The 25,339-nt window shown below is 44.7% G+C and overlaps 1 protein-coding gene across 4 annotated transcripts in view; it reads right to left on the bottom strand.

Moving 5' to 3' along the window:
* The window catches only part of LOC138296106 (zinc finger protein 583-like), a 369,595-nt gene that overhangs the window by 115,959 nt on the left and 228,297 nt on the right, over positions 1–25,339 (bottom strand). The gene's annotated exons all lie outside the window — the stretch shown is intronic.

Below are 25,339 nucleotides of genomic sequence, written 5' to 3'. Positions count from 1 at the left end.
TAATAAATTATTTAAATTATGTAGGGGTATTTTGTGGTTTTAATGTGTAATTGTAATTTCCTCTAGTTTAATTACAGATTTACAATTTACCAGTGGGTTGTGAGGTTTGTATGGGATCAGAGTGGCAATATATTTCAATTACATTATTTTTTTTTACATGTATAAATGGTTTATTAGCTCATACTTATTCACATCCACCTGTACCTTTGTTTATATAACTGCATCATGGGTAAGAGGTATCAGCCATAAACATTTTAAGTCATTCTAAGTATCTATAATGTTGTGTTAACATTTTTATCTGTTTCCTATTTAACCAAAAATATAATATAAAAATTTAAGAAAAAAAAATGCAACACACTGAAGGATGATCCCCAGTAGGTGTGCCACGAACATCCACTTGCCTTTGTTCTTATTTAATATTTTTTTATTGAGGTTACAAATCAAAGACTGGCAGAAAAAAAAACAAATAAAGATAATAACCAGATAACCATAAAATAATTGAAAAATACACCCTATCCCCTAGGAGTGCCTGGAAAAATACATTAGCACTCCCAAAGAGACGCAAAATAGTATAGAACAAGAGATAACTGGGGAAAGTTAATGGGCGTGACAAGCTTTAAGAAGAGCAAGGGACCTCCTAAAAGACTACCATATCCACCTAAGACGATGCACCTCTCGTCCCAATTGATGATTAGGCATTTGTGAGAGCCTAAATCAATAAATTCATGCCACCAGAACAACGGATTGGGAGCCTGGGTCATCAACCAATGTCTAGCCAAGATCAATCAGCCCAATTCCATAGCACAAAAGTAAACGCCCACAAGATGTGGCGGTATAAGATGTGAGTGACCAAGTATGATCAATTTAAGATTCCACCTGAGAGTGAAAGCACAGAACAAGTTCAATTTAGCAAACACAGACAGCAAAAAGTGTAAGATAGCCGAACAACTGCCAAAAATATGCACAGAATCAGGGAGATCCCTGGAACATCGAAAACACTTTGAATCACTATTCATGGCCCACAGGCGGTAAGGAGTATAGTAACCCACAGGTGGTAAGGAGTATAGTAAAAGTCATTAATAAGATTAAACAGATGGATTTTCACCCGAGAGACTTTCAAGATGCATGAGATAAAAGGTTAGTATGCCTCAATTCCTCAGAAGTGACGGGGATTCCAAGGTATCCGCTCCATTTTTCAGACAAAGTCTGAAAAATGTCTGGTCTTTTTTGAGCCTCTGCTATGGATTTGAGTTTGTAGGCCCGGAAAATAGATTTCTTGGGGGGTACCTTCTGCAGAAATTCAAGGAAGGTATTGCTAGAACAATTAATCTCGGACCTCTGTAGACTCTGTATCAAATGGCGGATTTGTAACAGTAAAATCTGGGGCGAGGAAGCGAGAATCATTGGGACAAAATCTCAAAAGAGAGAAAGCAATTCCTTTCAAAGAAAGAACTCAATATGGATAATCCAGATGTCTGCCGGCAGTCAATAAAGCTATCATGCACTGAACTGGGAAAAGTTGGAACTGTACCAAGATAAGAGTACTTGTTAAAAGATGTAGTCCTGGCGACCAATTTTTTCAGAGAAGTCCAGATAGAGTTGAAAACCTTTAACGTCTTACATCTAGTACGCTTGAAATAAATTGTGTCTATGACCCCCGTGTCTGGGGTGGTCACATTGACCCGAAGGAGATATTCTAGGAACGCACAGCCTAACACTTTGGTCAATCAAGATTTGAATGCCGCGAAATAATAAATCTGTAGGTCAGGTAGTTAAGAGTCCACCTTCCATTCTAGACTGCTGTAACCTTCCAATACTAGCCCCAGGCTTCTTATACCCCAAGGTAAATCTTTGCCATCCCGACTCAACCTTTGTTAAGAAAGCTTTGGATAGATACATAGCTATACACCGGAAGAGATATAAGTACCACAGGAGAATAATCATCTTGATTAGGTCACATTGTCCTATTAAGCTAATATGTAAGCAATTCCACTTGCTAAGTATATCTGTGGCTCTTCTGGAGAGAGCCTCGTAGTTGGATTCAATTATGTTACCCATCTTCATAGAGACCTCCATCCCCAGATACAATGTAGACTTGACCCAGCACCTGGGCTTGACAATGGCAAGAACCAATGTTTTAACCAGGTTAAGTTTATAACCAGATATAGTCCCAAATTAATTTGCCACTTACTGGATAGCTCTCAGATTCATCAGAGGAGGAAGTAAAGATGGCAATGTTGTCTGCAAAGGCAAGAACTTTGAGTTCAAGAAGATGAGTGCAAAAAGTACGGGAAAGAAGGGGTGTCCCTGGCAGGTACCACGAGTTATCTGAAGTCCGAAGGGGACCCAAAAGAGACTACTAGGGCTGTGAGATTCAGATATAACTGTTGGACCCAAGCGATGAAGAGTGGACCAAACCCCAAATCATCCATAGCTGTCCACAAAAATGGCCATGATACCTGGTTAAAGGCCTTTTCAGCATCCAACATTATCACTCCAACAGAGCTGTACTGAGCAGACCCTACCTCCAATGCCGTGATCACTGAGTTGACATTTGCCAGGAAGAAAGCCAAGTTGATCCTCATTGATAAGATCAGTGATGACTGTGGCGACCTTGATGGCCAGGATCAGAACATAAATTTTAGAATCAGCACTGATTAGGGATATAGGCCTAAATGAATTACAGAGTAGGGGACCCTTCCCCTTTTTGGGAAACGTGACTATAATGATCTCGGTCCATGATCTAGGAACCACGCCAAGCAATTTGAACGAGTTGAACAAGTCACGTAGGACCGGGACGATAAGATGTAGCAATCTCGAATATAGTTCAAACAGAAGATGATCAGGACCACATGCTTTACCATATGCCAGCTAGCCAATAGCACTTTCTACTTCCAGAGCCGATATTAGTCCTTCAAACATGAGCTATTGCTGAAAGAACCGACTATTAACTCAGTGGAGGGAATTACTTCCTCACCGTAAAGTTTCTGATAGAAGTGGCAAAACTCCTTGTAGGAAAGTACCATCTTGTCTGGCATGTTACCCCCATTTTTAATGTATGTATGTTTGTTTTTGCCTGTGTCACTGGGATCCTGCTAGCCAGAACCCCAGTACTCATAAAGTATGCCCTGTATGAGTTCCCTGTGTGGTGCCTAACTGTATCACTGAGGCTCTCTCTACTTTTTAAATTTGTCACTGCAGGCTAGTGCCTAATTTCACCAATTCTGATTGGCACACTGGAACACCCTTATAATTCCCTTGTATATGGTACCTAGGTACCCAGGGTATTGGGGTTCCAGGAGATCCCTATGGGCTGCACCATTTCTTTTGCCACCCATAGGGAGCTCAGACAATTCTTACTGCAGCCTGAGTGACATAACGTCCACGTTATTTCACAGCCATTTTTCACTGCACTTACGTAACTTATAAGTCACCTATACATCTAACACTCACTTAGTGAAGGTTAGGTGCCAAGTTACTTAGTGTGTGGGCACCCTGGCACTAGCCAAGATGCCCTCACATTGTTCAGGGCAACTTCCCTGGACTTTGTGAGTGCGGGGAGACCATTACACATGTGCACTACATATAGGTCAATACCTATATGTAGTGTCACAATGGTAACTCCGAACATGGCCATGTAACATGTCTAGGATCACGGAATTGTCACCCCAATACCATTATGGTATTGGGGGGACAATTCCATACATCCCCGGGTCTCCAGCATAGAGCCCGGGTACTGCCAAACTAACTTTCCGGGGTCTCCTCTGCAGCTACTGATGCTGCCAACCCCTCAGACAGGTTTCTGCCCCCCGGGGCCCGGGCAGCCTGGTCACAGGAAGGCAGAACAAAGGATTTCCTCTGAGAAAGGGTGTTACACCCTCTCCCTTTGGAAATAGGTGTGAAGGGCTTGGGAGGAGTAGCCTCTCCTGGCCTCTGGAAATGCTTTGAAGGGCACAGATGGTGCCCTCCTTGCATAATCCAGTCTACACCGGTTCAGGGATCCCCCCAGCCCTGCTCTGACGCAAAACTGGACAAAGGAAATGGGAGTGACCACTCGCCTGACCAGCACCTCCCAAGGGAGGTGCCCAGAGCTCCTCCAGTGTGTCCCAGACCTCTGCCATCTTGGATGCAGAGGTGTGAGGGCACAATGGACAGCTCTGAGTGGCCAGTGCCAGCAGGTGACGTCCGAGACCCCTCCTGATAGGTGCTTACCTTTCTCTGTAGCCAATCCTCCTCTGTGGGCTATTTAGGGTCTCTCCTGTGGGTATCTCACCAGATAACGAATGCAAGAGCTCACCACAGTTCCTCTGCACTTCCCTCTTTGACTTCTGCCAAGGATCAACCGCTGACTGCTCCAGGACGCCTGCAAAACCGCAACAAAGTAGCAAGAATACTACCAGCAACATTGTAGTGCCTCATCCTACCGGCTTTCTCGACTGTTTCCTGGTGGTGCATGCTCTGAGGGCTGTCTGCCTTCACCCTGCACTTGAAGCCAAGAAGAAATCTCCTGTGGGTCGATGGAATCTTCCCCCTGCCAACGCAGGCACCAAACGTCTGCATCACCGGTCCTCTGGGTCCCCTCTCATCCTGATGAGCATGGTCCCTGGAACACAGGAGCTGGGTCCAAGTGTCTTCGACAGTCCAGTGGCTCTTCTGTCCGAATTTGGTGGAGGTAAGTCCTTGTCTCCCCACGCCAGACAGTAATCCTGTGTATTGCGTGAACTGCAGCTGCTCGGGCTTCTGTGCACTTTTGCAAGACTTCCTTTGTGCGCAGCCTAGCCCAGGTCCCCAGCACTCCGTCCTTCATTGCCCAACTCGCTGAGTTGGACTCCGACATCGTGGGACCCTCTTTTGTTGCTCTGAGTCGACCGTCATCCTCAGATCTTCTAAGTGTCTGTTCAGGTGCTTCTGCAGGTGTTGCCTGCTTCTGCAGGGGCTCTCTGAGTTGCTGAGCGCCCCCTCTGTCTCCTCCTCCAAGGGGCGACCTCCTGATCCTTCCTGGGCCCTAGCAGCACCCAAAATCCTCAACCGCGACTCTTGCAGCTAGCAAGGCTTGTTTGTGGTCTTTCTGCGTGGAAACAACTCTGCATCCTCCAGCACGCCTTGGGACATCTTCTGACCAAAGGAGAAGTTCCTGGCACCTTCCGTTGTTGCAGAATCTTTGGCTTCTTCCACCTGAAGGCATCCCTTATGCACCTTCATCCGGAGTTTAGTGGGCTCCTGCCCCCCCCCCCCCCGGACACTTGCTTGACTCTTGGTCTTGATCCCCTTCCTTTACAGGTCCTCAGGTCCAGGAATCCGTCTTCAGTGTTTTGCAGTCAGTTGATGTCCTTGCAGAATCCCCTATCTCGACTTTACTGTCTTTCTGTGGTAGTAGGGTAACTTTATTCCTACATTTCACGGTCTTGGGGTGGGGTATCTTGGACACCCTTAGAGTTTTCTTACACTCCCAGTGACCCTCTACACACTACACTAGTCCTGGGGTCCATTAGTGGTTCGCATTCCACTTTTGGAGTATATGGTTTGTGTTGCCCCTAAGCCTATTTCTCCCCATTGCTTTCTATTGTGATTCTACATTGTTTGCACTACTTTTCTAACTGTTACTTACCTGATTTTGGTTTGTGTATATTACTTACCTCCTAAGGGAATATATCCTCTGAGATACTTTTGGCATATTGAAACTAAAATAAAGTACCTTTATTTTTAGTAACTCTGAGTATTGTGTTTTCTTATGATATAGTACTAATTGATATACGTGGTATAGTAGGAGTTTTGCATGTCTCCTAGTTCAGCCTAAGCTGCTCTGCTATAGCTACCTCTATCAGCCTAAGCTGCTAAAACACCTCTAATCTACTAACAAGGGATAACTGGACCTGGCATAAGGTGGAAGTACCACAAGGTACCCACTATAAGCCAGGCCACCCTCCTACACTCCTCCCTGATGGGAGCGGGAACGGTCACAACATCCCCACAAGAGCACTTGATCTCAGAAATAACAATTGAATTGGCACTTTCCCAAACTTGAAATGCCAGAACATGGACCATTTCTTCACTATTTTCAAAGAAGGTTAATTGTTTGGCCCAAGCCATCTTCATGAGATTATCAAGCACAAGCTCCCTGAGAGAGGATTGAACTACTGGAAACTGATCTCTCAGAGACACGAGAGAGATCCAGTGATGAGCGATTGCCCTGCTGCCCATCAGAATATTCAGATGAGTGAGAAAACGCTGGATATTGGCCTCTACCAGTGCTGCATGCTTCAAGTGGAAGGTGGCATAGCTCATAGTATGGCCCCTACAGTAGGCCTTAAGTGCATTCCATACCAACAGGATAGACCCTGAACCCTTGTTAAGTTTGAAAAAAAAATGGGCCTCCTGAGTAATAGACTAGATGAACGAGTTACTTACCATCGGTAACGACTTTTCTGGTGGATACATTAGCTACCTGTGGATTCCTCACCTATTGAATACTCCCCTTGCGCCAGCATCCGACGGAAATCTTCTTCCTAGCTTCTGCACGTCGACGAGGACGTCACAATTGCCCACGCGACGCCGTCTGATGTCATACAGGCAATAAGAGGTCCTCGCCGACGTCAGTACCAACATTTTATACGTGCCTGAGACTAATAGGCCATTGAGACAATCAACCAAATAACACTATTTAATAATATTCAAGATAAACACATCATTCCAAAAACTCAAGATTTTTTTTTTATTATAAATAAATACATAAATAAATAAATATATACAGTATATGTACAAGTCCTCAAGTACCAAGAGGAGCACACCCAATAACAACTTGGTTAGACCAGACAGGCAACGGGGAGGCGGGTGACACCGTGAGGAATCCACAGGTAGCTAATATATCCACCAGAAAAGTCGTTACCGAAGGTAAGTAACTCGTTCTTCTGATGGATACAACTACCTGTGGATTCCTCTCATATTGAATAGATTCCCAAAGCAGTACCGCACTCGGTGGAGGGTGCCTGAATGGTCAACCCAAGAAATCCTGCAGCACTGACCGTGCAAAATGGCCATCCCTCCTAACCTCAGAATCCAAGCAGTAATGCTTCGCAAAAGTATGGAGGGATGACCAAGTTGCGGCCTTGCAGATGTCGACCACAGGAACACCCCTAGCCAAGGCCGAAGAGGCCGACTTAGCTAACTGGTGGAATGAGCTCTTATTCCATCAGGGGGTTCCTTCTTTGCTAGAGAGTAACACAGTTTAATGCAAAAAATGACCCACCTGGAGAGTGTTCTCTTGTGGACTGCCCTTCCTGTCCTCTTTCCCACGTACCCGATGAAGAGTTGATCCTCCAACCTGAAATCCTTTGTTCTGTTCACATAGAAGCTCAACGCTCTCCTCGGGTCTAAGCGGTGTAGTCTTTCTTCTTCTTTCGAAGGATGAGGCGGAGGATAAAACGAGGAAAGAGTAATTGTTTGGGCCATATGAAAGGGTGAAACAACCTTCGGTGGGAAAGCAGCCTTGGTCCTTAACACCACCTTATCCCCATAAAAAGAAGTGTAAGGGGGTTTAACAGATAGAGCCTGCAGCTCACTCACTCTTCTTGCGGAAGTAATTGAAACAAGGAAAACAGTCTTTAGAACCAATAACCTTAAAGGGCAAGAATGCATAGACTCAAACGGAGAACCCATAAGAAAAGTCAAGACTAGGTTTAGATCCCACTGAGGCATAATGAAAGGAGTGGGAGGAAATTTGTTAACGAGACCTTTTAAAAATCTTAGTACTATAGGGGAATTAAATAGAGAAGACTGGCCCGGAAGACATAGAAATGCTGACAGGGCAGGTAAATATCCCTTGACTGTAGCCACTGCACAAACCCTCTGTGCCAGGGACAACGCAAAAGACAAGATATCAGATAAATGGGCACATAAGGGGTAAATTTGCTTCTCTCCACATCAGTTCACAAATTTAGCCCACCTATTAGCGTAGATAGATTTAGTGGAGTGTCGCCTGGCCGATAAAATAACATCCACTACGTCAGGTGGGAGAGAAAAGGAACTCAGGTTGCCCCGTTCAATCTCCAGGCATGAAGGAGCAGGCTCTTGAGATGGGGGTGTAGAACCTGCCCCTGCGATTGTGAGAGAAGGTCTGCCCTGAGAGGGAGACGGAGCGGAGGGCACAGAGAGAGTTGGAGAAGGTCCGAATACCATACCCTCCTTGGCCAATCCGGAGCTATTAAGATGACTTGGGCCCGATCTTGGCAAATTTTCCTCAAAACTTGAGGAATCAAGGGTATGGGGGGAAACGCGTAAAGCAACTGGTCGCACCAGGTCATCTGAAACGTGTTCCCCAACGTTCCTTGTACCGGATACTGGAGGCTGCAGAATAACGTGCAGTGCGAGTTCTCCCGAGTGGCAAACAGATGTATCCGAGGGAACCCCCACATCTGGAAGATTAGACGGACTTGATCCGGATGGAGACGCCACTCGTGATCGGTCGAGAAATGACGACTGAGACTGTCCGCACGCAGGTTCAAGACTCCGGCCAGATGATTTGCTACCAAGCAAATCTGATGGTCCTTTGCCCAGGACCAAAGCCGTAGAGCTTCTCTGCAGAGAAGATACAACCCTACTCCTCCCTGTTTGTTTATATACCACATCGCAGTAGTATTGTCCGTCAGGACCTGAACCGACTGACCGCGAAGGGATGGGAGGAAGGCCTTGAGTGCAAGACGTCTAGCCCGCAACTTCAACAGATTTATATGAAACATCTGTTCTACTGGAGACCAAAGACCTTTGATCTCCAGGTCCCCCAGATGAGCTCCCCACCCTAGAGTGGAAGCATCTGTTATTACTGTGGCCACCGGCGGAGTTTGCGAGAACGGCCTTCCTCGGGAAAGACTGCCGTCCGCAATCCACCATTTTAAATCCGTGGCAGCATCTCTGGAGATCTTCACCGAACCCTCGAGATCCCCTTTGTGTTGAGACCACTGCTTCCGGAGGCACCACTGAAGAGCCCTCAAGTGCCAGCGAGTGTGAGTGACCAGCAGAATGCAAGAAGCAAACAGACCGAGCAGGCGTAGGACCTTGAGGACCGGAATGACGGCTCCACTTTGAAACATTGGAACCAACGCCTGAATGTCCTGAATCCGCTGAGGCGGAGGAAAGGCGCGACTCAATGTTGCATCCAGTACTGCCCCTATGAACAGGAGGCGCTGAGAGGGCTCTAGGTGAGATTTGGGCACATTTACTGAAAAACCCAGGTCGAACAACAACTGGGTTGTCGACTGAAGGTGATGCAACACGAGCTCCGGAGAATTGGCTGTGATCAACCAGTCGTCCAGGTAAGGGAATACTGCTACCCCATTCCTTCTGAGCTCTGCCGCAACCACCAACATCACCTTTGTGAAGACTCGGGGTGCTGACGTAAGACCAAATGGAAGGACCGCAAACTTATAGTGCTGCGACCCCACTACAAACCGGAGGAACCACGACCAAACCCTTGAAACCTCCTAAAAAGTCTGGAGGAAACAGAGGAGGAGGCCTGCAAGCCTAAAGACTTCGCTGTGGCCCTACTCTCCTTAAACCTCTCTAGTGCAGAGTCCGCCTTGGAGCCAAAAAGTTTTTCGCCATCGAAGGGAAGGTCCAAGAGGGTTGACTGTACATCGGACGAGAAACCAGAGCTACAAAGCCAGGCTTGCCTCCTTGTAGCAACAGCAGTACCCATAGCCCTGGCTACAGAGTCAGTCGTATCTAGTCCAGATTGAATAACTTGGGTTGCCGCTGCTTGAGCATCAGAAACTAGGCTCATAACCTCTTGGAGCACCTCAGTATGAGACGACTTTATTTCGTCCATCAGGGCGTAAATGGATCTCCCTAAAATACAGGTAGCATTAGTGGATTTTAAAGCCATGCTACATGACGAAAAAGCCTTTTTTGATGAAAGGTCCATCTTCTTAGAGTCTCTGTCCGAGGGCACAGCTGGAAATGATCCTGGGGCAGACCGGGCTGAACATGAAGCTTGAACCACCAGGCTTTCAGGAGTTGGGTGCCTGGAGAGGAAGCCTGGGTCAGCAGGAGCCACTCGATATCTTCGAGCCACAGATTTGTTCACTGCCGAAGATGACACCGGCTTCTTCCAAATTTCCAGGATTGGATCCAACAGAGCCTCATTAAAAGGCAGAAGTGCCTCTGCAGTAGTTGAAGCAGGATGCAACACTTCTGTTAAAATATTAGGCTTAGGCTCAGACACCGGCAAAGGGAGGACTAAAAAAATCAGCTGCTTTCTTGATGACTGAATGAAATGTTGCAGCCTCCTCCGTATACTCTCCAGGTGATGACAAGTCCCACTCTGGAGAGGTGTCCAGACCACAGCCGTGTCTAACCCATGGAGGTCTCCTCGAGATTCCTCAATCTCTCCTTCCTCTAACGCCTGTCTCTGATATTCTTGCTACTCAAGGAGGCAAAGAGCAAGCCTCCTCGAGTGTAATCTTTCCTCAATCCTCGGCGTCGACATGGCTTCAGCAGACGTTGAAGCTTGACGCCGATCCTCGGAGCCATCAGATGCCGGATCCATCGGCGCCATGGATTTCTTCGGCGCTGAACGAGGAGAAGGGCAGACAGGAGACTGTTCTGGTGCCGGACCCACAGGTCTACTTGGCGTCACCGGCTGAGATGCTGACGCCATAGGTGCCGACGCTGGCGGCGAGCCCACATTTCGCATGGGAAGGAAGGGCATAAAAGGTGCCGGTTGTAACGGAGCCTGAGCACCCATATCGAAGGCCAAAGGGCCCAAAGGACCAGCCGGTCCACCACCTGGAGCCATCTGCTGAAAAATCGAGAACATCGCATTCAAGAATGCGGAACTGTCGGCTCCAGGGGCCAGGAAAGCCGGGTACTGAGGAGCCTGGGTTGGAGGCGACATCAACGCCGGTCCCGACGTCTGTAAAGCTGGAGAAAACTCCTGACGCCGAGGAACCTCGAATACAGAAGGTGGATTCACAGGCGACGTCGGGGATGTCGGAGATGCCAACGGCGTCTGCGGCTGGGGAGAGATGGTGGGACTCACTTCCCATGTCTTCCGGCGTCGAGTTGAAGGCGACCTCGAACGCGATCTCTCCCTACTCGACCGGCGTCGAGATTCTCGACGGCGCCGGGAGTCACGATGACGCCGATGCGACTTCGGAGAAGATGACTTGCAATGATGTCTTTTCTCTTTTTTTCTTCGATTTTGCCAAAAAGAGCTTTGCCTCATGCTCCTTTAAGGCCTTTGGATTCATTCGTTGACAAGAGTCACATTTGTCAACGTCGTGGTCGGAGCTAAGACACCACAAACAGTCAGAATGTGGGTCCGTAACCGACATTTTGCCACCGCACTCATTGCAGGGCTTGAATCCAGATTGTCTTTGCGACATTTTATCTTGTCTCAAAGAGAAAACAGCAAAAATAACTGTAAATACGTTGAGTAGTAACAGTAGCTCCCTCGAAGAATAACCGTCGTTCAAATGGCACGGAAAAAAGGGAACTGACGTCGGCGAGGACCTCTTATTGCCTGTATGATGTCAGACGGCGTCGCGTGGGCAATTGTGACGTCCTCGTCGACGTGCAGAAGCTAGGAAGAAGATTTACGTCGGATGCTGGCGCAAGGGGAGTATTCAATAGGTGAGGAATCCACAGGTAGTTGTATCCATCAGAAATATGCATTATCCAGGAGTAGTTTCCGACTGAACATCTAAGATCAGTATTTAGTATTTGATTGTAAGCCCTGGACCCAGACAAAAAGAGACAGGGAGTTATGATATAAACAACCCTCAGATTCAGGGATATGCTAAGATATGACAAAAAGTTGTAACTAAGGAGAAACGTATCGCTCTGGAAAAAAGTCTTACAGGAGGCAGAGAAATATATAAAACCATGCTCGCTTTTTTGGTAAAAGCGCCCAAAATCGACCAGAGCATAGGATTTCATAACTTGGAGAAGGGCAGCTCTAGCCACTTTCTTGCACCTAGAAAGATTTGTAGCTTGGGACACGTCATGCATACACCTGTAAGAGGAGTCCACTCTTGGATTTAGAGTGAGACTAAAATCGCCACAAATTATCAGTGCCTTAGGCCACAGATGTAGCTCTGACAGTAAGCTGTTAAAGATCTCAGTATCATCAACATTGGCCCCATACAGAACACAGATCTTGAGACCACATTGTCCACTGCTAAAATACCAGCAAATTACATAATAATATGTAAATAAATATTAGTGAATTTAAAAAATGTATTTAGATAAACAATAATGTATAATTGTACTTAGCAATTATGCGTTATTTTTTATCCAAATATTTTTTTAAGTTGACTAATATTTACTTTTAATTATGTAATTTGTGGTTATTTAATTAATTATTGTACTAATTTAAGTGGATTTTGTTATATTAATGCATAATTTTAATTTTGTATAACATAATTACTAATTTATATTTTAGTAATGACTTGTTGGTTTTGGGTTTTGAAAGGGAATAGGGTAAAAAGCATGTAATGTATGCATTTTGTGGGGTTTCACATTAATATTTTATGTTAATTATTTAATTGGTAATTAATTGTGTGTATCAATAATTGTCAAATGTGTCAAATATTTTTTGTATTTTAATTAACTTCATTCATTGACAACAGTATATAATACACTTTGAAAATGTATTTTATTTGTTTTAATTACTCTTTAATTTTATTTTTGTTATTTAGGAGGAAGTGCATTTATTTGAAATTTCTTTAATATTTGCTAAATTATTTATTGTTTTATTTTTTCTATTTCATTAATTATATTTATTTACTACACATATTTATTTGTAATATGTTTTAATATTTTTAGGTTGCTGTGGGTAGGAAGCCTGCTCCCTCTATAGTGCACTAAATTGAAGTACACTGTGCACAGAGTCCAGGGGATCCCCAAAGGTTTGCAGAGTCAGAAACAGATGGGTCTAGTGCCCTTTCTGTGGTAGTGTGGGTGAGCAGCTTGGCTTATCAAGGATTTGTGTTAATTTGTTGTACTCACAGAGGCAATAAATGAGACCCGCTCAAAGAATAAATCTAAGACCAGTTTAGAAAAATAATAGTTGCTTTTATATATGCTTTAAACCAAAGAACTTAGTTATAATGTAAGCAGTTTTTAAATTAAAAATTCTTTGTTGTTTCAAGAATCAACAGTGCAATTTTCAGAGTCTTCAATGTTAGCCTAAGGAAGGAAAACAAGAATGCAGTTTCTCAGGTAAGTAAGCAACTTACATCCCCTATCTTCAGGGTTTCAGGCTAGCACCAGACAACGTTCAGGTTGGTACCGGGTGTGCCCCCACAGCGAAGTTGGTGCCTAATATTAGTCAGTGGAGACTGGGGGGGTACTAAAGACATGCTGCCTTCTTTTAAGTACAGGCGGTGTCAGAGTTTGGTCTATGGGGTTGAAGCAAGCACTGAGGGTCCACAAGGCAGCACCAAACTTACACCCAATGCTATCCAATAGAGACATGGGGTATCCGTTGCAGCGCTTACAGTTGAGTAGATGGGGGCCAAGGGTGGTTCACCTAGGGTTGAAGCAAGGACAAGGGGGCCACAAGGCAGCACCAAACTTACACCCTGAGTGGCACAGGGGCGGCGGGGTGCAGAGTGCCAATGCAGCCTTGGGCTCCCAATGTTAGTCAATGCAGGATCACTTTCAGAAATGGGCTGCAGGCTCTAGCCAGGGGGTTGGGAGAGGTGAACCCACAGTTGCTTCGGTAAGGTAAGATGGCAGGGGTCCTAGGGACACCAACGGTGTAGCTCCTCAAGGCCCAGGGGCTCCGATTGCAGGGTTGTCTTTCAGTGTTGGAAGTAGCTTGCCAGGCAGGTTGTAGTCAGGGAGAGCCATTTGGATTTCGGCAGCAGGTGTTGTGGATTCCGGCAGGGGTCAGCCCATGATGGACTCTGGGTTAGAAGCACTTGGGCCATGGGCGTCGGGTGCAGAGGTGGTTTCAGGCAGCGATTTTGTGGTTCCTCAGACAGACTTCTTTCTTCTTTGGAGATGTTTATTTTGGTCAGTGCCGCTGTTCACAGGAGTTCTTATTCTTTAGTAACGGTAGGCAATCCTACCAAGCCTTTGGAGGTCGGTAGGCTGCACGACAGTCGGCTTCTGAGTGCAGGTTTCTTTGAAGGCCACAGACAGACAGGTAGGGCTGGGACCAAGTCACTTGGTGTGTTCTTAATTCTCCCAGTAGCTGGGTGACTTCTGTTTCGTCTGGGTCTTCTTAGGCCGATAGGAATCTGATTCTAGGGTTCAGGGGTGCCACCTAATGCTGAATTTAGGGGCGGTACAGAGAGTGCCAGGTGGTAGCCAAAGGGCTACTCACCTTTAGGGTGACAACACCCTGCCTATGACCACTTCCTTTGGGAGGTGGGCACAGCCCTAACCCTATTGGCCTACTTCTTTCCACACAAGATGGAGGAATTTAAGAAGTAGTGTTCACTTCAGCTCGTCCACCTTAGTGGTGGGACTGACGAAGTGGGCGCTCCTCCTAATTTAACTGTTTTTCCTGCCTGTGCTGCCATCAGAAGTGGGGTTAGGACTAAGAAGGGTGGTCATCTCCACCAACCGGAGAGACCTGGGTCATATTACAAAGGTTGCAAGGACTTTGAACTGTCCTGTCCTGGAATGTCCATCCTGCTTGTGAGAGAAGGTAACATCAGCCCAGTGCAGGCTTTTGTCTCTGGATCTTGAGAGCACTGGCTCTCACAGTGGGGGTCCAGAAGCGTGTTCATGGTGGCTGAACTGGATGTACCAATCAGTCAACACACTAGTAGCTGGTAGGTTTTCAGGGGCACCGCTAAGGTGCCCTCTATGTGCATTTTTTTAAAATAAATCCATCACTGTGGTCAGTGAAGGCTTATTATTCGGAGAGGCTTTATACCAAACATGCCAGATTCAGAGAAGCCATCATGTAGCTGGGGAACTTGTAATGGCCAGTGTCCAGCACATGCACTTAAAATGGTTTCCCTGTACACTTACTATGACTAAGAATCAACAGTGACATAGCAGGGCATATCTGCTCATGCAGATATGCCCTCACGTGATATAATACGCCCTGCCTTACGGCTGCAAGGCCTGCTAGAGGGGTGACTTACATATATTGCATGCAGTGTTTAGGGGACATGGCACACAGGCTGTGTGCCATGCTGTGTTTTAAATTTTGAGAGCACCTTGTCCCGCAGCCTCCAATGGCAGTCTGTATAAAGTTGGTGCTGGGTCCCTCAGAGTGGCTCAAGCAGTGCCTCAGCTCTGAGGGGCACTTTCCAGTACCCATGCCCTAGGACCAGGGGTACAATTTACAAAGGGCTGTAGGGGGATGAATAACCTGGTCACTTGGTGTATCAAGTGACTAGGTGTTTTTGTTTTAGAGAAGGAACACTGGCACTGGGGACCTGGTTAGCAGGAACCCAGAGAGCACCGCAGTCAAAGTTCCATCCAAAACCGGACAACAAGTGGGGGGTACTGCAACCAGAACCCAGCTCCCTACATTAGGTATTTAAATGTGTTTCAAAAAATTATTTGAAATTGGAATGGGGTATCTACCCCTTTTAAAGTCAAACACTTCTCCTTCTTTTCTCCCTCTGGGCAACCAAGGCTTACTACTCATCTTTAAAAAGAGCAACCCAACACCTTAAATTAGGAAACCGACTCTAGTTTTCAGGATGGAGAATTAATAGTTACCTGTGTCCCAAAAGATAAGATAAGATTCCATTAGGGAACTAAAATGGTGGGGGGTATCTGCTCCTCTGTTGTTTAATCTCTACAGGTCTGATGCCTTTACCATGGCACAGAGTAGTATGGATCCTCCCTCGGGATGAAAACTGAAAGTCACTTTCAGTGGCTAGCTACGATGGTTGAATTCTGCCTAGGAATTGGTGCTGGAAAAGATTAAGGAGTCACCTGAATTACACTATCAATGAAGTATTTTAGAGCTGAAGAATGAACTTATACATTCCTACCTACCTTTAATAGAGAACAAATGTGAAACATTTTTCACACTAAAACTGAATGGCAAGCAAGATGTGCAACTGTCCGCAGGTATGACTGGTAACACAGCACAAACCACACTAAAACCTTCAATTAAAGAGTTATTGGTCTTAAGGGCTATTGGCTTTGCCAATGTCTTTTAGTCATGAAGTACGCCGCATGGCTGCTCCTCAGTATAGCTAAAAGTTAGTGGCATAGTGTAGAGTAGGTTGGCGTGGAGTGGTGTACAGTGGATTGAAGTAGTGCAGGGTGGAGTGGCATAAAGTAGAGTGGGGTTAAGTGCACAGAGTATTGCAGAATGGCACAGGATAGTTTGGCATGGAGTGGTGTAGAGTGGAGTGGTGTAGACTCGTGTGGAGTGGCGCAGAGTGGGACAATGGAATTGCATAGAGTGGAGTGATGAAGTGTGATGCAGACTACAGTGTATGGAGTGACGCAGAGCAGAGTGAGTGATGTGGAGTGGTGTAGAGCATACTGTAGAGTAGAGTGGTGTACAGTGGAATGGAGTGGCGTAGCGCAGCGTGACATATAGTAGAGTGGAGTACAGTGAAGAGGAGTAAAGTAGAGTGGCGTGGAATGACAGTTGAGTGGCAAAGTATGGAATGGAGTGGCATATTGTAGTGTGGGATGGCATAGAGCAGAGTGGAATAGAAGGGAGTGGCACGGAGTGGAGCAGGGTGTCATAGAATAGAGTAGCGTGAAGTGTAGATGCTTGGCATAGAGTGGAGTGGCAGAGAATGGCGCAAAGTGGAGCAGCACAGAGTGGAATGGCGTAGAGTATGAGTACATAGTGTCATGGAGTAGAGTGGTGCAGAGTGGCGTGGAGTAGAGTTGCATTGAGTGAGTAGAATGGAGTAAAGTGCAGAGTGGCATAAAAGGAGTGGAATGGCAGAGAGTGGAGTAGTGTAGAGCAGCGTGATGTAAAACCGAGTGAAGTGATGGGGAGTGGATGCACAGAGGAGTGGAGTGGCATAGAGTAGAGTGATGCAGAGTGGCACAGACCAGAGTATGTAGAGTACAGTGGTGTAGCGTAGGATGAGCATTGAATGGTGCAGAGTTGAGTGGCAAAGTAGTGTGGAGTAGCATTGTATAAAGTAGAATAGAGTGGCATAGAGGGGAGCGGTGTTGAATACAGTAGCGTGGAGTGGTGTGGCATAAAGTAGAGTGACGTCACGGCTCATAAAAGAGGCAGTGCGATGCACGGGGGCGCCCGACACATTACATTATGTCAACAAAAATTATTAAAAAACACTTACCTTCTCCACCACCACACCGCGCCGTGCCGCTCCTCTGCTTCGTCTCCGGGCCAGGCAGGCACAGGCTCCCAAACAGCTCAGCATCAGGATTGGCTGGGAGCACCTAGCCAGGGCGCTCCCAGGCAGACTGGGAGCCTGTGCATGTGTGTTTGGCTGGCCCGAGATGGCCGGCCAAACACAAATGCTCTCTGAAGGGAGTAATCTGTGCACTCCCCTCAAGGGCTCATCACCCCAATGGCGCACCCCTTTTCAAGAAGACGATAATCACCATATTATCGTAGGGCATATGGGGGGGACAACGCTCCTCCACCCTGATGGAGGAGCCGTCGCTGGTAGAGTGGCATAGAGTAAAGTGGAGTGAAGAGTGGTATAGAGTGGCTGGCATAGAGCAGAGTGGCATAGATTGCTGTAAAATGGAGTAGCATAGAGTGGAGTGGGGTAGAGTACAGTGGAGTGGTGTGGAGTGGACTGTAGGAGAGTGATGTTGAGTGAAGCAGAGTGGCATAGAGTGGCGCACAGTGACAAAGTGGAGCAGAGTTGTGTAGAGTGGAGCTGAGTGGCAGAGTAGAGTGGAGTGCATACAGCAGCATAAAAAAAGATCGGAGTGGCACTGAGTGGAGTGGCATAGAGTATAGTGGCATAGACTCAAGTACAGTGGCATAGAGTTGAGTGGCGTAGAGCAGGGTGAGGCAGAATAAAGTCAAGTGGCTTGGGGACAGATGTATCAAACATTTTTACGATTGCAAACATGCAATTTGGTATGTAACAAGTCCAATTTGCGATTCGGTAACTTGTTACCGAATCGCAAATTGGATTTACGACTACATTCCGATTCGGTATTGTGAAGGGGTGAGTCAAGGGCGTCCCTTCCTAATACCGAATCGCAGAGGTATGTATGATTGTTTTGTGACCGTGAATGCGGTCGCAAAACAATCGCAGTTACCACCAATTTCAAATTGATGGTAACCCATTCGCAAAGAGAAACGGACCACTGCCTGCTCTTGAAAAATTACAACTTTTCATTTTTAAACGTATCCCATTTTCCTTTAAGGAAAACAGGCTGCATTTAAAAAATAAAATAAAAAAAAAGGATTGCTTTATTGTAAAACAATCACAGACATGGTGGTATGCTGAGCCCAGCAGGCCACCATCCCATTGATTGTAGCGATTCGCAATGGTTCGCAAATTGCGACCTACCTCATGAATATTAATGAGATAGGTCAATTTGCGAGCCCTTGCGAATCGCAATATGAAACTCCTGGAGTTTCATACATTCCAATAGCGATTACTTAATTGCAATTCGCTAAAAATTGCAATTAGGTAATCACTACTGTGAAGAATAATACATCTAGCCCTTGGTGTAGAGTGGCGTGGAGTAGCGTAGAGTGGATTGGCATTGAGTGAAGAAGAGTGAAATGGCACAGAGTAGAGTAGTACAGAATAGAATAGAGCTGCCTGAAGTGGAATGGCGTAGGGTGGAATGGATTGGCACTGAGTTGCGTAGAGTAGAGTAGTGTTCAGTGCCATAGAATGGTGTAAAGCTGACCGGAATGGTGTAGAGTGGCACAGAGTACAGTGGAGTGGTGTGGAGTAAAGTGAAGCAGAGTGGCATAGAGAGTAGAGTGGCTTAGAGTAAAGTGCACAGAGTCGCATAGATTAGAGTGCATAGAGTGGCGTAGGAGGAGTGGTGTAGCAAAGAGTGGACTGGCATAGACTGGAGTGGAGTGGTGTGAAGTATAATGGAGTTGAGTGACATAGAGAAAAGAGACATAGGGCAGAAAGGCATGTAGTGGCATTGGCACAGAGCGGAGTGTCAAGGAGTGGAGTAGCATAGAGTAGAGTGCCATAGAGTGGAGTAACATAGTGGAAACCTAATCTTGTGTTTGATTTAATAGACAATAATGTTGCTCCATGTGTAATAAGAATGTAGGCCACATATAACGTACATATATGTCGGCCACATATAACGTACACAAGGCAGTCGTCTAGCCTTTTCATTCGTTATCTGCATTGCTAGTAGGACGTGGGGAGGGACAGGAGTGTTTTTCATTCCCTGTTTAGTAACTATTTTTTTTTAAATAGCTAAACGGTGTGGCATTGATGCACGAGAAAGAAACACCTTTTGAATTTTGTTTGTTGTATGGTATACATACCAAATATTTTTGTAACTCTGCTCGAGCACAAATATTTTTGTGACTCGGCTCGGGCTGAGGCTCCTAGAGTCTAGCAAGAGCCTTGGCTCGGATCTCCAGGTTAATCTGTCAGCCTGCTTACCTTCAAACTGAATGTAAAAACAGAGGGTGAAAGAGTTTATTTAGAAAGAGAGGTAGGAGTGAATAATATGTCGGTCGCAGAGAACTTTCTTTAAACCAAAGGTCTTAGATATAAACCAGAGTAAAATAACTCAGTGGGGCACTGAGACGGTTGCAGATACACATGCTAAATAACAGGTCAAAAGTTTACATCTCACTAATATAGTTCAGCAAGTTAATGACACTGAAGCACAGATATAAGCAAAACCTGCAGATCACTTGTTTGAATCTCACTAAAGCAGCTCAGGGGCTGAACCTGACTGTCCTGGATAGCTATCCATAACCTTCAAGTACCAGATGTCAATCTCAGAGACATAGCTCAGAAAGGTTATGTGGCTTTTGTGGAGCTATTCGTATAAAGTGCAGATCGCAGATCTTAAGCAGGGCTTGCTCCACCTTTTATTGTTCCCTTGTAAAGGTCTAAGAAATTAGCACCACTGAGTCTTGTACTAACAAGAGCTTTGTGTAGGCAATAAGAGAAAATTCATATTGAGCTGTACATTGGTTCAAAATATTAATAATAATACTAACAGAGGAAGGCGAATTGGCCTACTCGGTGAGAAAGGGTAAAGGAAATTGGAGTACAACCCTGAACCGAATGCAAGAATTCATGTCTGAATGATATCCAAGGAACACTTTGATAAAAAAAAGACAGAGGTACCTTTTAGGCTGGGAGTGGCTAGTGGACAAGGGAGAAACATATATCACATATATCACGTAGACTAAGGTAAACGAGAGGGAGCCAAGTGGCAGCAGTCAAAGAAATAGTACCTCAATCGCACAGCAAGCAGCACAGACACACTAATTAAGTTGAATCAATCTGTGCCTGGTACATGTGCCAAAGAAAGAAAAGGAAGTGACATCCAGCATGATGTTGCCAATTAGGATGCACGATGTAAGAGTGACAATGAGGCCAACGAATGGTAAGCAACAGGCAAGCTTGAAGCCCCTTATTGTACACAAAACCCTTGCAAACACAGTGCATTCACTCTGCAGGCCCGACCTAAAAAGGGAGACTCAAATGTTTGCAATTATATTGATACCCATTCAAATTTCACAATAATAATAGCACAAATAACAAGGAGGTCCCATTGGTATTTGGCATGTCAATAACAAGATGCAGATGGGAAAATACTAGGTATTACAGGCAATTAGAGGTTTGCAAGTTTGTATCAGCATTCTACACTGTGACCTAACCAAAAAAAAGTCATATGGCACTCCTAAACATATAAAACGTCACTAAGTATTGCTAGTTCAAACATACTTTAACTCACAATAACTCACACACACCATTTTTAATCTTAACACTTTCCAAACTCTGCTAACGATAGACAATTAAACACCAACAAAACAACAGACACTAGCAAACAATGGTTCATTTGGTCTGATTGATGGCCTTCCAAAAGTAAACTTGCATGTTTAACTTTTATAATGAAGCCACATGAAACAAAGGTTCCTAGCCCCACACCACAATTCACTCAATACCGTACAACGGCATAACAGTGGTGGTTGGAGCTTTACAAGTGTGAGTAATACAACATTACAAAGGTGTTTGCAGTCTGTTTTGAAGAACTCAATGGGGCAGACACTTCTGGGAAATTTGATGGAGTTGGCAGTGGGTGCAGGGGCACGGCCTTTGTGATTTTATTAGTGGAGCTAAGGGAGAGAAGTGTCAAATATTACAATTTTTTGAAGATACTTGACCGTTACTGGAAACCGTAGGCACTACATATTTCATAATCAACGAAAAACAAACTAGATACAGGGAAGATGAAAGAGCATATACTTGCATTAATCTCAATAAAGTACAAACAATCATAGAAATTAAAGATACCCTGTGGTACCCAATTCTCATTAAAGTGCTTCTGATAAAGTGATGTGTGCCATGTGCAAAAAGAACAACCTATTCTCACACACAATAAAGTGCAATATACATTCTTCAAAAAGAAAACTTAATACACCCAGTCTGACAGAGCTGAGACATACTTGACCATTACTGGAAACCTTAGACACTGCGTATTTCATAATCAGCAGAAAACAAACGGTATACAGTGAAGATGAAAGAGCATATACTTGCAGTAATCTCAATAAAGTACAAATTATCAAAATAAATAAAGATACCGCGGTCGTACCCAATGCTCATTAAAGTGTTTTTGATAAAGTGACGTGTGCCATGTGCAAAAAGAACAACCTATGATCAAACACAATGAAGTTCTATTTACATTCTTCAAGAAGAAAAACTATACACCCCGTCTGAGAGAGCTGGGACATACTTGACAGTTGGTGACAATCTTATGCACTGCATATTTCATAATCAGAAGACAAACTGAATACAGGGAAGATAAAAACACATATACTTGCAGTAATGTAAATAAAGTGCGGAAGATCACAGTAATTAAAGATTTCGCTGTTGTACCCAATTCTCAGTAAAGTGCTTCTGATGCAGTGTCATGTGCCATGTGCAAAAATAACCTATGATCACACACGATAAACAGCTACATGCCACAAAGTCTCCACAAAACCGTTAAAGCAAAAGCAAAAACAAACCAGCATTGATAAAGTTCAGGTACAACAGAATGCATGCTGCAAAAGGCGGTAGGAGTTACATATCAGAAAACTTTGCAGGAACTCAAAATGGGGCAGTCCGAACTTGGTCTAAGAAAGATTACCCTGTATTATATTATAGGAGGAAAGCACTTTACAGAGATTGTTAGACAACACACACCAGATCCGAAATAAATTATGGAGGCTAAAACAATAAGACTAGATTGCTGCAAACCTGTTATAACACCCAACATGTTATGCATAGGCTTCTTCAATTTTTTTTTGTCCTAGACGTTTACTCCCACCACCTCTGTAATGTAGGGATCTGGCTAGTCCTCCAATTTTGGAGTATTAAGGACCGGGCTACTAATAGTGCGACTGAAATATAGTACTGTCCTGCCTTGTTGATTCTCTGGCTTTCCTTAGACACCCCGAATTGGGCTAGGCTGGCATCAGGAACGACAGTGATTTTAACTTCCTTACTTATAGCGGAGAACAGCCCCTCCCAAAAGAAGATCAATATTGGGCAAGTAAAAAATACATGAAACTAGTCCTCCTTATCGCCCCAATGGCAGCGAAAACTGTGGTCGTTGATATCAGAATACATCCTATGCAAAACATTAGGGGTTGTGATATGCCATCCATCGTGAGAGAAAGTCCATTCTCTTAAGATCAGCTGCTGTCAATAACACATCCCCCATGGAGATAACCTGCCAATCATCCTCCATGAATCTTCATTGAGTTTTCTCGTAAATACTTTCCAGAAACCTGGGAATGATATCCTGCTTCAAAGTGTTGTGTAAAAACCTGTACCAGTTCCCAACACCCGTAAGCCTGGACTTAATCTGATAATAGCCTCTCTAGTATTGCCAGGGCTACAACTATAGTAGGGCTTGAATACTTGCAATTTCAATCCCTACTATAGAAATTTCCTTATTTTGACACCTTTCAGCAGATCTACATACTGGGGTTGGAGGAAGCAGTAAGCAATAGTTCCAGGGCTGGTATGCCTTTGGGTCTGCAAACCTACCAACTCGCATGTTTTAAGGATTTTCACCAGCTCTTCTCTAATCTTTTCCCATAAGGGGAAAGGTTGGAAATGTACTCCTGATAATGGCAGACGTAGAAGTTCTTCCAGGGCTCGGAAGAAAGTGGTGGGAGGGAAAGTGAACTTGTAAACACTCAATAGATTTTCACATGAGCAAATCTACACACGCATATTTGCTCGTGCTAAAATACAGTTCACAAATATTTTCAAGGAGTATGATTTTCTGGCCTGCGTCTGTAAGTTCTTGTGAATTTATGAAAGCCACTAATTCAAAGACATATACCATGGGTGCACTTTTGTGACTTTCTTTAAGAATTGGGTCCCTGATTAGGTCTGGCATCAACAAAGACATTTTGTTTTTATTAAACTTCTATTCATCTATCTATCAGCTGGCTTTAATGTGAGTGATCGCATTCTGCTCTTCCACAAGGAGCATATTGGCACACAAAGTAGTTTTGTTCAGAGTCAGGAACTACCTGCTGCAATCAGTGGCGTAAACAAAATTGGAGGGGGCCCCCATGCAGAGAACATGGCGCCCCCTCACCCCCCCTCCAGACTCACTCAGGGCAGGCCCTGTGCTGAGGGGGCCCCCTGGAGGGGGCTGCAGAGCCTTTGTTACGCCACTGGTGGCAATGTGTGTTTTTTGAGACCCAAAACGTTTTTTTTCTTTTTGCCAGTGTTCGTTACAAGGGTGAGGGCCTGGCAGCTCCCACAACAATAACGTGTTACAAAAGCCATGTCAAAATAAGACATGCATTGGCAAAAACAAAAGACTCACAAAAAATGTCAGATCAGTTGGCTTTGCCAGTGCTAGTTTATTTTTATGCTTCCCATAATCTTGTTGAAAACGGTAACACTGAATCTCCATTAGGAATATTTTTTGGGAAATATTAGCAAGCATCAACACATTTTACTAAATGACGCTTCAAAGCAATAGCACCTAAAATTTCATAGTAGCAAAACCTTTTTTTTTCCTACTTGCATTTTTTTCTGAACATTTTATTTTGAAAGCAAGAATCATCACTCTTGCTTACAAGCTTCTGCAAACATCTTTATCTAATCAGAGAGCATTTTGGGAGCAGTATAATTTATCCTCTTATTGTTAAACTTTCCAAACGTAGATGCGCTGTTTTTTGTGTGTTTTTTTTCCACTGGAACCACAGGCACTATTGCAGTGTGACCTTAAATATTTTATTTACAGCGCTCAGCCTAATAAAGAAGGCTTTTCACTAATGAACCATAATTACAAGTTCGAACAGCATTAACATATGGACATGCATTACCTCAACTGCAGACAGTTCTCCTCTCTGTAAACTGGCAGCCAAAATGTTTGTGCTGCAGGGGGTTGGGCCTATTTGCTAAGGGCAAAATAAACATGAAAATGTGTTGCCCTTGCCCCCAAACAATATGTCCTGCGTGTCGGGCGATAGGAAATCCACAGCCCTATTAGATCATAGGAATTTGAAAAAAAAAAAGTGGGTTAGCTGACGGAGATTTAACCTAAAACTAGCTCCTTGGTGCCCACACCTCAGCACTGCCTCGCCCCAGGTTATTAATTTGCCTTTTACAGCAAAATCCCCTAGCTCCTTCCACTAGGTCCTTCAAACCATGAGATACACAAAACAAGAACACTGCTTTCGACAGAGACAGACCAAAAGAACTGCATTCCTGAATCTGGAGATAATTTGTCTGCTGGAACCAGATATTGCTTATGTATAGCAATAATCCTACTGCCCCACTCCTGCAGTGTATTATATTTCATTTTCTTCTGCAGTTTTTCCGATTTTGATAAATGCAGGGAGAATAATTGCAGATTCTTGCATTATTTCCTTTTAAAATCATCCAGTACTCCCATGTCTTCAAGTAATATTCCCATTAGGTCCAAAAGTGCTGCTTGATAATAGGCCCGCATATGCCAGGCTCCCTGAACCTTCTTGAGCTTTACAATAACAAGTTTAGCTCTAGGGACCTTATTAGTCCAAATGAAGCTTCCAAAGACCAAGTCGAGATCCTGAAAATAGCTATTATTAATTTTGACAGGAATGCTGGAGAACAGACACCACAAGAATAGGGGCAATAACGACATCTTAACTAATGCCACCCACCCGACATGCGTCAGGGGTAGAAGAGACCACCTGTCAAGTAGATCTTGTGCCTTTCACTGTACAGCGCTGTAATTTAGCTGAAAT

The sequence above is a fragment of the Pleurodeles waltl genome, chromosome 5 (genome assembly GCF_031143425.1).
Source record: "Pleurodeles waltl isolate 20211129_DDA chromosome 5, aPleWal1.hap1.20221129, whole genome shotgun sequence".
Taxonomy (NCBI): Eukaryota; Metazoa; Chordata; class Amphibia; order Caudata; family Salamandridae; genus Pleurodeles; species Pleurodeles waltl.
The sequence above is the reverse complement of the archived record's forward strand: the minus strand, read 5'-3'. Positions and strand labels throughout refer to the sequence as shown.